At 47.0% G+C, this 12,815-nt stretch overlaps 2 protein-coding genes across 4 annotated transcripts in view; one reads left to right on the top strand and one right to left on the bottom strand.

The window, feature by feature from the left end:
- DAAM2 (dishevelled associated activator of morphogenesis 2) overlaps positions 1–4,576 on the bottom strand; it is a 118,113-nt gene extending 113,537 nt beyond the window's left edge. For 2 of the 3 annotated variants that reach the window (XM_032339829.1, XM_032339833.1), the window contains exon 1: positions 4,453–4,576. The gene's annotated coding sequence lies outside the window, so the exon portion shown is untranslated. The other variant, XM_032339832.1, reaches the window with a different exon arrangement.
- A 159-nt stretch (positions 4,577–4,735) lies between these two features.
- Positions 4,736–12,815, top strand: part of KIF6 (kinesin family member 6) — a 505,895-nt gene continuing 497,815 nt past the window's right edge. Inside the window, exons 1-2 of the mRNA XM_032339835.1 lie at positions 4,736–5,130; positions 5,313–5,397. The gene's annotated coding sequence lies outside the window, so the exon portion shown is untranslated. The remainder of the gene's footprint in view (positions 5,131–5,312; positions 5,398–12,815) is intronic.

Raw genomic sequence — 12,815 nt, 5'->3', positions numbered from 1 at the left:
GAACCAGAGGGGGAAAGGTCCCTAACATTTTGCTAAGCACTGGGAAGTTTGCTAGATCCTACCCATATATTATTCTGTCTTACCTTCAGAACAAGCCTGTGAAGTAAGAAAAGTCATTGTTTTCATTTGACGGGTGAAGAAGGATCAGAAAGGAAGAATAGCTTGTGACCCGCTGGTGCCAAACTCAAACCTGAATCTGCTTGATTCTGAGCCTCCTTTCATAGAACCATGAGGTAGCCTACAGGTAACTCAGCTCCTCTCCGGCCAGAACCCAAAGAGATACCAAACTGCCTAAGGTTTATATTTTTCCGGGTTCTTTTTGTTCTTTGCTTTTTTTTTTTTCTCCTGTGGATGGGAACCCCAGAAAGAACCCCACAATACCTGCTAACCCCCTTAGTCCGTTAAGCTTGCACATTACTGGCAGAATGACATACACGAGTCCGAAGAAAAGGCATTCTGTTTCTACACAGTGTCTTGACAGTGCAGTTTTACAACCTCATAAAGACAAAAAAACAAAAAAACAAAACAAAACAAAAAAAACCGAACACCAAAAAATGTGAGAAGGGAGCTGGAGAACTAGATACTGCCAGGAGTGAGGAATTCACTGACCCCCAATCTGGGCCATCTCAAGAGAAGTTGGCCACGGGCTGAGCCTCTTAAAAGCTGAAAAGTCATCCCAGGCCATGGTTAAAGAGAGAGCTTGAACAAAACAGAAACAAATGTGATCTTCAACATCTTAAATGTCAAGTTGACGGATAACTTAGAAGCTCTGAGATGGGCCCGGAGAACCTGCAGATGCTTTCTCCAGCCTCTGGTGCTCCTTCTGTCTGTGGGACTAGCCACTCCCCAAGATAGTGTATCAATGGGGGACCACCTCCCCACTCCATACACGCCATAGACACTTGGGGATAGCTTCCATACTTTATGACCCATCACAGTCTCCCCTTACTCTGACTCGAGCATCCTGAGGAACAGTGGCTGCCTAATGGATCTCAGACCTTGGGCTGATTCTTCGAGACTCACCTGGTTCTTGATCTTCCGGCCCCACCCACACCCCCCAGACCCATATAAATGACTCTGCTGCCATCCTCCCTTCTGAGAGATCTCCAACACAGAAGTGGCTTCTGGGCCAGAAACCCAGGACGCCTGCCACCTCCTCCCACTACTCGGGGTAACAGACCGGGCATGCTCCCGGATCATCCCCACTGGTCACCTTCTCTAAAGGGAGGAAATAAGGGTGACCAGAGCCCTGGGACTGCCACCTATTGGCTTTTAATAATGGAAAACATGAGGCTTGGGGAGAGGTCCTTTCCAAAAAACATGGATTCCTGATGGCTGAAAAATGAAGAAATAACAATGTGCTCTTCCCTTCATTAAGGACCTATGACATCGTTAGCTTTGTTCTTAGTCCTTTTGCACAAATGCTATTTTTGCAATAACCTTGTGAGGTCATTATCCCCATTTTACAGATGAGGAAGCTGAGGCTCAGAAGGAGTAAGTACTATCTACCTCGGGTTCCTAATCCTTTCCCAGGGCCGTCTGCTCTGAGATCTGCACTCTCTCTGCTATCCCAGGGTGTATTTGAAGTTCAGGGCTGAAGAATGCAAGATCCCCAACCACAGAGACTCAGGCTATGGAGGCTCCTTTGCTATCAAAGCCAAGTTGTTCTGCCTGCCAGGTGCAGGGACCTTCAAGAAAGAGCCTGAGTTTCATCCTATCTAAGTATGCCGATCTCCAAGATGACCCAACAACCGGCCAGAAGCTGGAGCTGACAGAAGAGGCAATGAGATCAGCCCAAACGCCAATGGTCTGGGAACTCAACCTGGGTCTGTAGTTGACGAAACATCTCCCAGAGCAAACTCAGAAAGGTTAGAACCCCATGAACCCGCCAGAGAAAGCTGACATGATGGAAGAGTTGTAAGCGCAGTTCTTGCCCTCGGCTTTCCCTGAGGGTTCCTGCACAGGGACGAGAGTATTTCTCAGAGTCCACCGGCTCCACGTCTCCTGTGTCCCTGAGTCTTCAGCCTTCTATTTGCTCATAGCAGGAATGGGTGGGAACATTTAAAAATGGTATTTCCACTGGCTCCACTAAAATCAAAGAAACAAGCCTCTGCCTCGTTGATTATCTTTATAGTCTCCCAACCACCTGCCCTTAGGTTCACCCCCTTCTTTACCCCTGTGTCCAACTCTCTTCAGCGAAAGGCAGAGTTTAACCTGTTTAGTTTCGAGAACTCTAAGAGTGGGGGGTTGGGAAAGCAGACTGGGGAGAGAACATGTTCCCACAGAAAGCAGTAGGCTTTCAACCTCCCCCACACTCACCAAAAGAAAACACATTCACAGGCCTTCCTACTGGTCCTGCCCTCTCTGCCTCCCGCTTCCTGAACTCCTGACTTTCTTCTGAGGGCTAAGGCCCAGGAGAAGTTTCCTCTTTCTGTCCTGTGGGGGGCACGAGTATTCGCTCAGCATCCCAGGATCTGGAGGAAAAGCTCTGGAAACTCGGGAGTTAGGAGCCAGAGCAGGCAACAGAAGCAGGCAGCAAGACAATAATAGCACAGTTGTTTTTGGTAAAGGAAGAAACGGGAGTCGGCTGCAGCTCCCAGAACAGAAGAGAAATGGGCTGTTTGTGCTTTCATGCCTGAGGCCAGGACCATCCCCGCACAGTCACGAAGGCATAAACATGTGCCTGCACGTGCATCTCGTGGTACCCATGACCCCTGCTTACACGCACTTTTGTTTACACCGCCCTCGGAATGGTTCCCCTCTTCTTCATGACATTTAAGTTGAAGACACAACTTCTGAAGTGGAAGGAGTCTTTCTGGCATTGCTGTCCGCTCAGTCCTTTACGGCACTTCCGCAGGGGTCACTTTGTATAATTGCTAGAATCTACCCCAAATCTCGCACTTCCTGTGGGTCCGTTTTTATATCCAGATGACCTCCCTGTTCCTTCAATCCCTCATTTCCCTTCGGACACGGGGAGAGTCCGGCGATCTTCCTCCCACCCAAACATTGTAGGTCGGCTCTCTTGCAAAATACAAAACCAGAGACGAGTGAGGGCAAAGTGAAAGGGCTCTCCTTGTGCTCCTTGATTCTTGGGCCCAACGACTGACATCCAGCACCGTGCTTGGGGCCATCCAGGGCTAGCCAATGCCTAGCTACTGGCTCTGAGAGCACAGTCCCCCTCTGCTTCCTAGGGAAAATCCACTCCCTCCAGCAGCCCACTCTTCAGAGAAATCCAAGAAACTGACACCAAACCCGGAAGAAGGGAAACACAGAACTAAACTCTTGAAAGATGGGAAGTTGCTTTCATTCCCATGTAGATTTCAAGGAAAACCTCCAGGGACTCTTTCCTGGAGAGGTGTAATTTTCCTTCCTACCTTCCCAGGAACTCTGCAAATCCACCAGAGAGGTGGAAAAGTGGCCAAGGCAGAGAGAGAAGAGTTAAATCAAGCCCAGACCTCGGCAATCTGTGTTCAATTTTGATAAAAATCTCTCTCCCTCTCCCCCACCACCCCCCTTCCTCCACCCCACAGTTCAGACATGTCTCTTTATGTTAGGAGCTTGCATCTTGTTTGGGGCACCGCGGCTCCTCGAGAACCGGGCACATCCCTCCCTGTGGGCCCATGTGGCAGACGCACCCCTCCCACTCCTGGGGCAGGACTGGCCACCGCACAGAAGTGTCCAGACCACCACCGCCTCCGCCTCCTCTTCCTCCTTACAATTACCTGCCTCCAGCCCGGATCCTTCCTTCCTCTGTTAAGTCAAAGTCCCATTGCCTGGTGATGTCAGGGCCACAGCAGGAGGCTGGACGGCAGCCGCAGGTGCTGAGGTCCCCAGAGTCAGAACCCCTTTTCTGGGATGCTCCTTCCCTCGCCCCAGGTCCCACTGTGGCTGAGAGCAAGACCCTCCAGCTCCCTCTGCCCTGCCTGCTGGCCAGAGGCCAGCCTTCAAGTGGGAGCTGGGGCTGGGGAAGAGTTAAATCACCGCAACGAAGTCACAAGCTGAGCGGGGGAAAAGCCACCACCAAAAAGTTGTCCGCTTAGGGGTTACTGGCTATGTGGCTATGTTCGTCCACTTGTGACAACAAGGAATCAGATTTCAAAGCCACGAAAAAAAATTTTTTTTCTAAGTTTCCCAAAGACATTTCCTGTGTCCAGATGTGCCAATACACAGACACAGACACACACGCGAATCACACCCGTGGGCGCACAGACACGCACACAGGCCCCGGGAGCCCACTCCTGGACCGGTGGCTCCTGCAAACACTTTGCAGAAACAAAACAGGCAGCCTGCGGAGCGGCCGCCTCTCCGGTCCCCTTTCAGCACTGCAAAGAAAGCGGGGTTGGGGGGTGAGGGGTGTTGGAGAAGAAGTGTGGAGGTGCCGGCAGAAAGCGCCCGCCGCTCCGCCCGCCCCGCCCGGCGCGAAGCGGGGCAGAGGCAGGGCCGCGCACTTACTCCGAAGACCCCATGGCGCGGCCGCCGCTCCCCGCAGCCCCGAAGCCGCCGCGCCGCCGCTGCCGCCGCTGCCGCCGGCCGCCGCTCGCCCTGGCTCCTCTGGGCGCCCCCGGGCTCCGAGAGCGGGCGGCGCGGCTCCCCGCCCGGCCGGCCCGCGCCCCCGCCCGCCCCGCTCTGACGTCAGGCGTCTTGGAGCGGGATATTTATGGCAAGGATACTCTGAATGTTCCCTAGGTAGAGTTCTGATTGCAGCTCCTTGGGATTTGTAATTTTCACACTTTCAGACAGAAAGGAGAGGAGGGAGGAAGGGCGAGCGCGGCCGGCAGGGCGAGGCAGACAATGAGGGTAGCTGTTTCCAACTTTGGCAAGGAGCCTTCTCAGGGCTCCCTCTGTTTGGGAAACAAGTGAGGGTCAAGGAGGCTAAGAGTGGCGACCTGGGCAGCGGGGTTTGGGGCCTCTCCTCCCCTGGGGAAGGGGCAAGAAGACCTGGTCTGAGCCGGCTGCGGGGGTCAGGTGCCGGGGGATGCCTCTCGTTCCCCAAAGTGTCCCTCCAGGGGGGACCACAAGTCCCAGGAAGGAGCTGGGGCAAGGACGGAGACAAACGAGGCAGACCAGAACAGCTAATTAGAAGCCCTGGTCCACACCCTAACAACTTTTCCATTTCTTCTTTGGGAGTGTGTACGTATAAAAAAAAAGTTTATTTTTATTAAATTACGTTCCACACTCCCTGCCTCTGTATAGCTTTTCCAACTCAGTGCCAGTCAATTCATCTTACTTCACTGCTTATATACAGAGTTTGAGCCGTTTACAATAGCTCTTATTCATAGTTTTAAAAAATTACTTTTTTTTTTTCTTAAAAGTGATTGTGATCCATCTCTTTGACTCCACTGGAAATCGTCTCAGTCAAGAACAACCGTGTCTTCCATGATTGGCACCATTGTCAGGGTGAGTGTTTGATCTCTCTACCCCATCCCCCAATCCCAGGAGTGTGCAAGCAAGGGTGCCCACACTAGGTGATGACTCTTGCAGAATTTTCTAGGTGTTTAGGACTGGATTCCAGCAGTCACCTGTCCCTCCACCCAGCTAAAGGGACTTAAAAGGGTTTGGCTTAACTGCCATCTTTCAAGAGAGGAAAAAAAGAGGCATAATGCTTTATCTTTCATGATTCCTGCAGACTGGAGAATAAACATAAACGTGATACACATGATTGTATAAATTGCTCGGGTAGTTCGATAACAGAAATGTGTATGTATTCAACTCCCTGTTAATGGGAAGGAGCACAGATAACCGCAAAGCATCACTAAAAAAACACAACTCTGGTGAACTTTCCATTAGCCCAGATGGGGTAGAAGTGGGGGGATGTCTTAACCACAGTTACAGTGCAGCAGGGATTCAAGGAGTTGGAATGTGTTTACCCCTTTGGCAGGAGCTGGTTAGGGCTGATTGCCAGAAGGAGCCAAGTCTTGGGTCTGAGCCTCTTGGTGGGGGACAGCCAAAATGTTTAGGTCCAAGCCACAGAGGGCCCACAGCCCTGCTGTTTGGTCACTGTCAGTTTGCCCTCCTGAGCATAATATCCCACTGCCATCTCCCTCCATCCCCTTCCTCACATTAAGGCTCCACTGGCAAGATGAACTGGGCTCTGTAGTAGACATTAAAAATGGACTTCCTGAAGCCATTAACAGGCTCCTTGTCCCCAGCCTTCCACAACTAAAGGAACCGGAAGTCTACAATATTCACCACTCCGGACTCCGTGGTAGCTAGGGATAGCTAGGACACCCAGTTCTGGCCAGTGAGGTTGGCATGCAGAAGGCAAGAGTTAGCTTCCAGAAAAACTCTGTAAGAAAAGGTCAGATTCAGATGGCACGCCCCTTCAACCCTTTGATGCTCCATATTCCTCCTTCCACCATTTCTTCTCTTTTGGAACACGGATATCATGCCTGGAGACACAGCAGCCATCCTGTAGCCTTGAGAACAAAAGTCACTCACTTTTGTTGAATGCAGGATGGTAGAAGGAGTTGAGGCCCGAGGACATCCGTAAATGGCTGTGCCTTCCTCTGACTTCTTGTTAGGTGAGAAAAATAAATGTGTATGTGTTTAAATTAGAGTTGAGTCTTCCATTGTTTACAGCCAAGTATAATCTTACCAGATACATCTCGATCAGCTCACCAAGATATAATATTGGGACAATTCCCAAATAAAAACATTAGCTTATAGGGATGATTATTTTTAACATGAAACTTTGTACTGGCATAATTCTTTATAGTTTTCAAAGCCTATACACATATATCTCCTCTGAAACTCACAATTCAGGGAGCTATCACTATAGCCTCCGTATTTTTTTATATATATAAGAAAAGCCAGATCTGATAAGTGTCCTGCTCAAGGTCATACAGTCAGCAAATAAGATACCTTGAATGCTAACCTAGTTCCTCTGACTCTGATTCTGTGGATTTTCCACATATTTATAAAATCACAATAGAAATGTATAACGAAGAATCTGTATTCCTACTAAGCTGAAATGAACTTTACTTATTTCAACCTAAATGAAGCAGTTTACAAGTAAATTCTGAAACTGGAAAGTGCCACAGTCCACTAGGGAATTAAGTTCCCAGATCCCCTTCACCTTCCAGCTCCCTTCTGGCATCCTGCCCTGAATCCCTGCAATCGTTCTTTCTTAAGTCAATGACCTTTTCTATGAATCCGTTCTGTCCCTCTTCATTCCCACATCCCTTAAAATGCGTATGCCACCCTTTTCTTGAAGCTCCTTTCTCTCAGGGACATCTTCCCATCACTTTGACTTCCTTATGTGGTTTCTCTTCCTTGATCTAGATGTTGGTGTTCCCCTAGAATCTGTCAGCAACTGTCCTTCTGAGAGTCACAGACTGTCCTATGATTTCATCCTTTGTTGTGAATTCCACCACAAGTTCTTGGGGAAAGTCAACCGCTGTTTCTACAACTAAATGTATATGCCAACCACCATTTTCTTCTCACTTTTCCAGCTATTTATTGTCATATTGCCCAGCATGTGTCAATGATTAAATAAATGGTATGTATTTTTTTTAATTTTTTTTTTATAAACATATATTTTTATCCCCAGGGGTACAGGTCTGTGAATCACCAGGTTTACACACTTCACAGCACTCACCAAAGCACATACCCTCCCCAATATCCATAATCCCACCCCCTTCTCCCAAACCCCCTCCCCCCAGCAACCCTCAGTTTGTTTTGTGAGATTAAGAGTCACTTATGGTTTGTCCCTCCCAATCCCATCTTGTTTCATTGATTCTTCTCCTATCCACTTAAGCCCCCATGTTGCATCACTACTCCCTCATATCAGGGAGATCATATGATAGTTGTCTTTCTCTGCTTGACTTATTTCACTAAGCATGATACGCTCTAGTTCCATCCATGTTGTCACAAATGGCAAGATTTCATTTCTTTTGATGGCTGCATAGTATTCCATTGTGTATATATACCACATCTTCTTGATCCATTCATCTGTTGATGGACATCTAGGTTCTTTCCATAGTTTGGCTATTGTGGACATTGCTGCTATAAACATTCGGGTGCACGTGCCCCTTTGGATCACTACGTTTGTATCTTTAGGGTAAATACCCAATAGTGCAATTGCTGGGTCATAGGGCAGCTCTATTTTCAACATTTTGAGGAACCTCCATGCTGTTAATGGTATGTATTTTTAATTATTACTGGTTTTTAAAAGATGCAGAAAAGTTCCTCAGGCATAAGAGACTTTTATGACTGACTCATTTCTAGTATCAGGAGCTATGATGTGACCATTCTCCCTTGAAAATCATACCATAGGCCAGTTGAATTGTCTACAGTCATACAAGATGTGGTATAATTCATGGAAATGAGCAGCAGCAGTCCAAATGGAAATGAAGTGGCAGACCTAATGAGAAATAGAATATCTTCATTAACTGCTTTTAGAAATAACTCCTTTTACAATATCCTCATTAACTCATTCCAGGCACAAAGAGAGAAAGGAAGGAATTAAAGATGAGGTGGGATAGGGCCAGACACTTAGCCGTGGTGCGTGGGAACAGGAGAAGTGAGGCTGTGTAATGGAATATTCCAGGTCTAGGAGAAGGGAGTCTATCCCTCCCCAGGTGAGCTTACTCAGGTTCTGTTGGGGAAAGGAGCAAGGCAAGCTCATAAAACATGTGGATTTCAGTGCCAAGGCGTTGTTTTTGAGGCTGCTGAGCCCTGAGGAGTTCATAAAGTGGAGGGGCCTTTCCAAGGTCATGTGATTCACTCAGTACCCTATCCCCCACCCTGTAAAGCCCTAAGGTAAGGAAGTGTCTCCTATTCTCAAGACTACCAGGGAGGGAGCCCCATCATCCTTCACCCGTCAGTCATCATCATGTTCCAGACATGTTCCCTGAACACACAGTAAGCTCTGTATAGCACACCAGTCATCTGGAAAAGTCTGCCTCTTCACTGAGTATCCTCAAATAGTTCACCGAACTTGCCCTGGCTTCCAGAGTCAACCACACACTTCCAAGACTCAGCCTATTCAAGGGGAGAATTAGGCTTCACAAAGGTCCTTCCTTGCTCACTCCCAGTCTATAATGCATGGACTTTAGTGGCACTTAATGATGACCTTTTGGAGAATGAGTGAGAAGCCAGTGAACAGGACATCTAATCAAGATGAGGCTCTCTATGTATAAGATGCCGCTTTCCCTCATTTACTGACATGGGCTATAGAAGATCATGAAACGAACTCTTTAGAATCAGAGACCTTGGTTAAATCCCCAGCCGTGCTTCTCAATGCTGTGTGATCTCAGCATGGCAGGTAACTCTCTGAAGCTTAGTGTTGTGATGGTTAATTATATGTGTCAACTTGGCTCAGGCACAATGCCCAGATATTTGGTCCACCATCATTCCAGATGCCCTATAAGGATGTTTTAGGCTGAGATTAACAATTAAATTGGGGAACCTCCCTAATGTCATGGGCCTCAATCAATCAGTGAAAGGCCTTAATAGAATAAAGATTGATCTCCAGGCTTCTGCCAGCAGTTGGCCTTCAGACTTGAACTGCAAGTCTTCCCTGGGTCACCAGCCTGCCAGTTTCCCCATCAGATTTTGTACTTCTCAACCCTCCACAATTGCATGAGCCAATTGCCTTTTTTTTTTAATATTTTATTTATTTATTTATTTACTTACTTACTTACTTACTTACTTATTTATTTATGGCAGGGATGGAGAGGGAGAGAGCACAAGCAGGGAGAGCAGCAGGCAGAGGGAGAAACAGGTTCCTTGCTGAGCCGGAAGCCTGCTGCAGCACTCGATCCCAGGACCCTGCGATCATGACCTGAGCGGAAGGCAGCACTTAACTGACTGCACCACTCAGGCACCCCATGAGTCAATTTCTTAAAATAAACCCATCTACGCATCTGTACACATGCACGTGCGCGCGCGCGCACACACACACATACACACACCCTGTTGGTTTTGTTTCTCTAGAGAACCTTAGTACAATGTTCTCATCAATAACATGAGATGAAGATCATCACACTTCAAAGGATTGTTGAATTGAGGGAGAGCAGGTTGAAAGTCCCTACCCCAATGAGTCCTTCTGAAATGGGGAAGGAAAGATCACTGATTTGCAAGCTTTCCCTGATCTCACCATGGACGGACGCTGTCAGAACCGCCTCACTGGCCCCCAGGCTCTGCTCATGAAAGTGCCAAACTCTGTATCAAGGGCAATGTGAATGCTTAGAAGGCAGAGGAAGCTTGTTCTAAAGCGGACCTAGTTCAGCAAGGACACATCTCATATCAGGCATTTTGATCACAGCCCCCATCCCGCTTCTCTCACTTATAATAAGGGATGAAATCTCCATTGTTTAGATCAGGACTCCTGGCCTTCTATTATCAGACAGTAACATCCAAGGATACAACTAAAGAAAGAAAAAAGTCCAAAGCTACCACAGTTCTTTCCTGGAAAGGATCAGGAGGACATGAACTGATCATGAATGGTTTAGGTCCTCATTGTGGTATATAGTAGAAAAGCCCCCAAATATGGTAACAGGAAAACCTGGTTTCTAATCCCAGCTCCGGCTTTTATAGCTGAGTACAAGTATCATTTGGCTTCTCTGAACAATACAGATTAGCAGGAGGATCAACTCCATAATGCAAAGTGAGAATTGAACTACAGAACGTTCGTACCTTACAGACAGCCATTATTCTTATATGCTTGTCTTTCTCTTTGTCTTTTCCCATTTCCCACCAACCCCCTCAACACACACACAGCTCCTGTGTTAGTTAATACTGAGAATGCACTTAACATTGATGTACAATTCATTAGGCTCCTCGTATCCAGTTCTCTGCAAACATCTTTGCCTGGAGTTAAGAAACTTCCCCGGGATCAGACATGACCACACCAAATAGGCAGCGATTGGAAAATTGCCCCATAAAAGCTGTCTCCTTCCGAGGCGCAGGACTGCATTTTTTTGAGAAGCCTTCTCAGGTTGTTTGCAGTGGCTTTGAGGGTCGGCTGTGCTGCCTTGCCTACGTCAAAACCCTAAGTGTTTAACCACAAGACACACAATCCTGGGACATCGTGGCGGCAGCCCTCCACCCCCACGGCGAGGCAGGCCACGCGTGTGTCTAATCTGGTATGTGGCCCCCCAGCAGGGCCAGTGAGGCTCCGCACCTGGCCAGATGGAGGATGGAATATCACACAGTGTGCAGAGGGCTCGAGTGGGCAGGGAAGGGGTGAGATTCCTTCCCACCTCCCCCCTGACTCCAGACAATGTGTGATCAGAGCCTAAAGTTTCCAGGCTGAGGAAGGCCATGTCCGCTAGTAGCCACAGCTGCTCATGTTATTTCTGGAGTCAGAATACTTGCCCACTCACAATGGCATACAGTCTGCCATTCTAGTCCCATTTTCAGTAGCTCAAAACCCTGTGAAAAATAATGCTCAGGGCCAAGTGTTTCGGTTAGCTTCAGGGTAAGTTGTATTTTGAAATGTGAGAGAAAGGAATCTTTCCACTGATCTCTACTGAGGGTGAGAATGGGTTACACACACACACACACACACTTTTCTCCATTGAAAAATAATTTGAGACTGCTTAAAATCTTCAAGCATGTGTGACTCTGGGCTGGTAAATATATATGTGTGTACAACTGAGCAGGAACTTGTGTGAGACTAAGGGACTTTGAGAGAAGCATGACATGTTTCATCATTTGGTGGTTTTGTCTTTTAAAGGAAAATATCTTAAAAATGGCAAAGTGATGATGTTAGGAGTCTGTTCTTAATTACCACTCAGTAACTTGGCGATCTGGTATATCCCATTCACTTCTTTTGGAAAGTTCTCAGTAACTCGTCTTTTCAGCTGTGTGTACACAATCAGACATAGATAGAAGGAGAGATAAAACCCACCCTGGTTGCCCTTAGAAAGAGCACAGGACATTTGCACACTTAATGAGTTCGCCTGTAAATATGTACAAGCACAAATTTTCACACACTGGGGACTTTCATAGTCACCCAGTAGGTTTGATTGCTCTATATATGTGGTTTGGGACTCTGGTGAGAAGACCTTTCCTTACTTTCTTTAAAGAAAAGGAAAAAGAAGAAGGTGGAGGAGGGGGAGGTGGAGGAGGAGAAGAAGAGACACAAGGAGCAAGAGGACAAGGAAGGTGAGAAATCCTCCTCTAATGCTATTTGTTCATTCATTCCTGTTAGTTGCCAAGCACTGTGGTAAGCCTTGGAGATGCAAAGATGAACAAGATGGGATTCCTATCAACAACGAACTTAGTTTAGTGGAGAGACCATGCAGTCAAGATCAACTACATTCAGGTTTAAAAAAAAAAAAAGAAATCATGAAACTTTCAGAATTCTTGTGATTAGCAGGAGGTAAAAGGCAGTATCACATTTCCTGCCTTAAGGGAGTTCTCTGGATGAAGAAGAAAATATCATCCCTAATTTTTACTGGTAGCTTCCAGGCCAATATTTCCAAATTGTGTTTTATAGAATGCAAATCCCTTAAATGACTTGCCAAAAAGGTAGTGTGAGAGTTCCTTATGGTCAAGTAAGTTTGATAAAATTATAAATTCTATGAGCCCCAACCCCCTTACAATTACTCAATGCATGTTAGCAAATTGAAGGTTCTAAGAAGGCCTGCAGAAAAAGAGACCTGCCTGTCTTTGCTTAGCACAGTATTCCCCAAAGTTATTTCCTCATAGGACCCATTTTTCACATAACATTTATGAACATTCCATAACTTGAAGAAACACTGTTTAGTCTAAAGGGGACCGTAAGAAATTTCTAAAAATAAACACAAGTGTAACAGGATGCTGAATTGGAATTTTTAATGAGGCAGCAAGATACAATAGATAAGAAA

Source organism: Mustela erminea, chromosome 4 (assembly GCF_009829155.1).
Source record: "Mustela erminea isolate mMusErm1 chromosome 4, mMusErm1.Pri, whole genome shotgun sequence".
NCBI classification, from domain to species: domain Eukaryota; kingdom Metazoa; phylum Chordata; class Mammalia; order Carnivora; family Mustelidae; genus Mustela; species Mustela erminea.
Note: the sequence above shows the minus strand (reverse complement) of the source record. Positions and strands in the feature narration are given on the sequence as shown.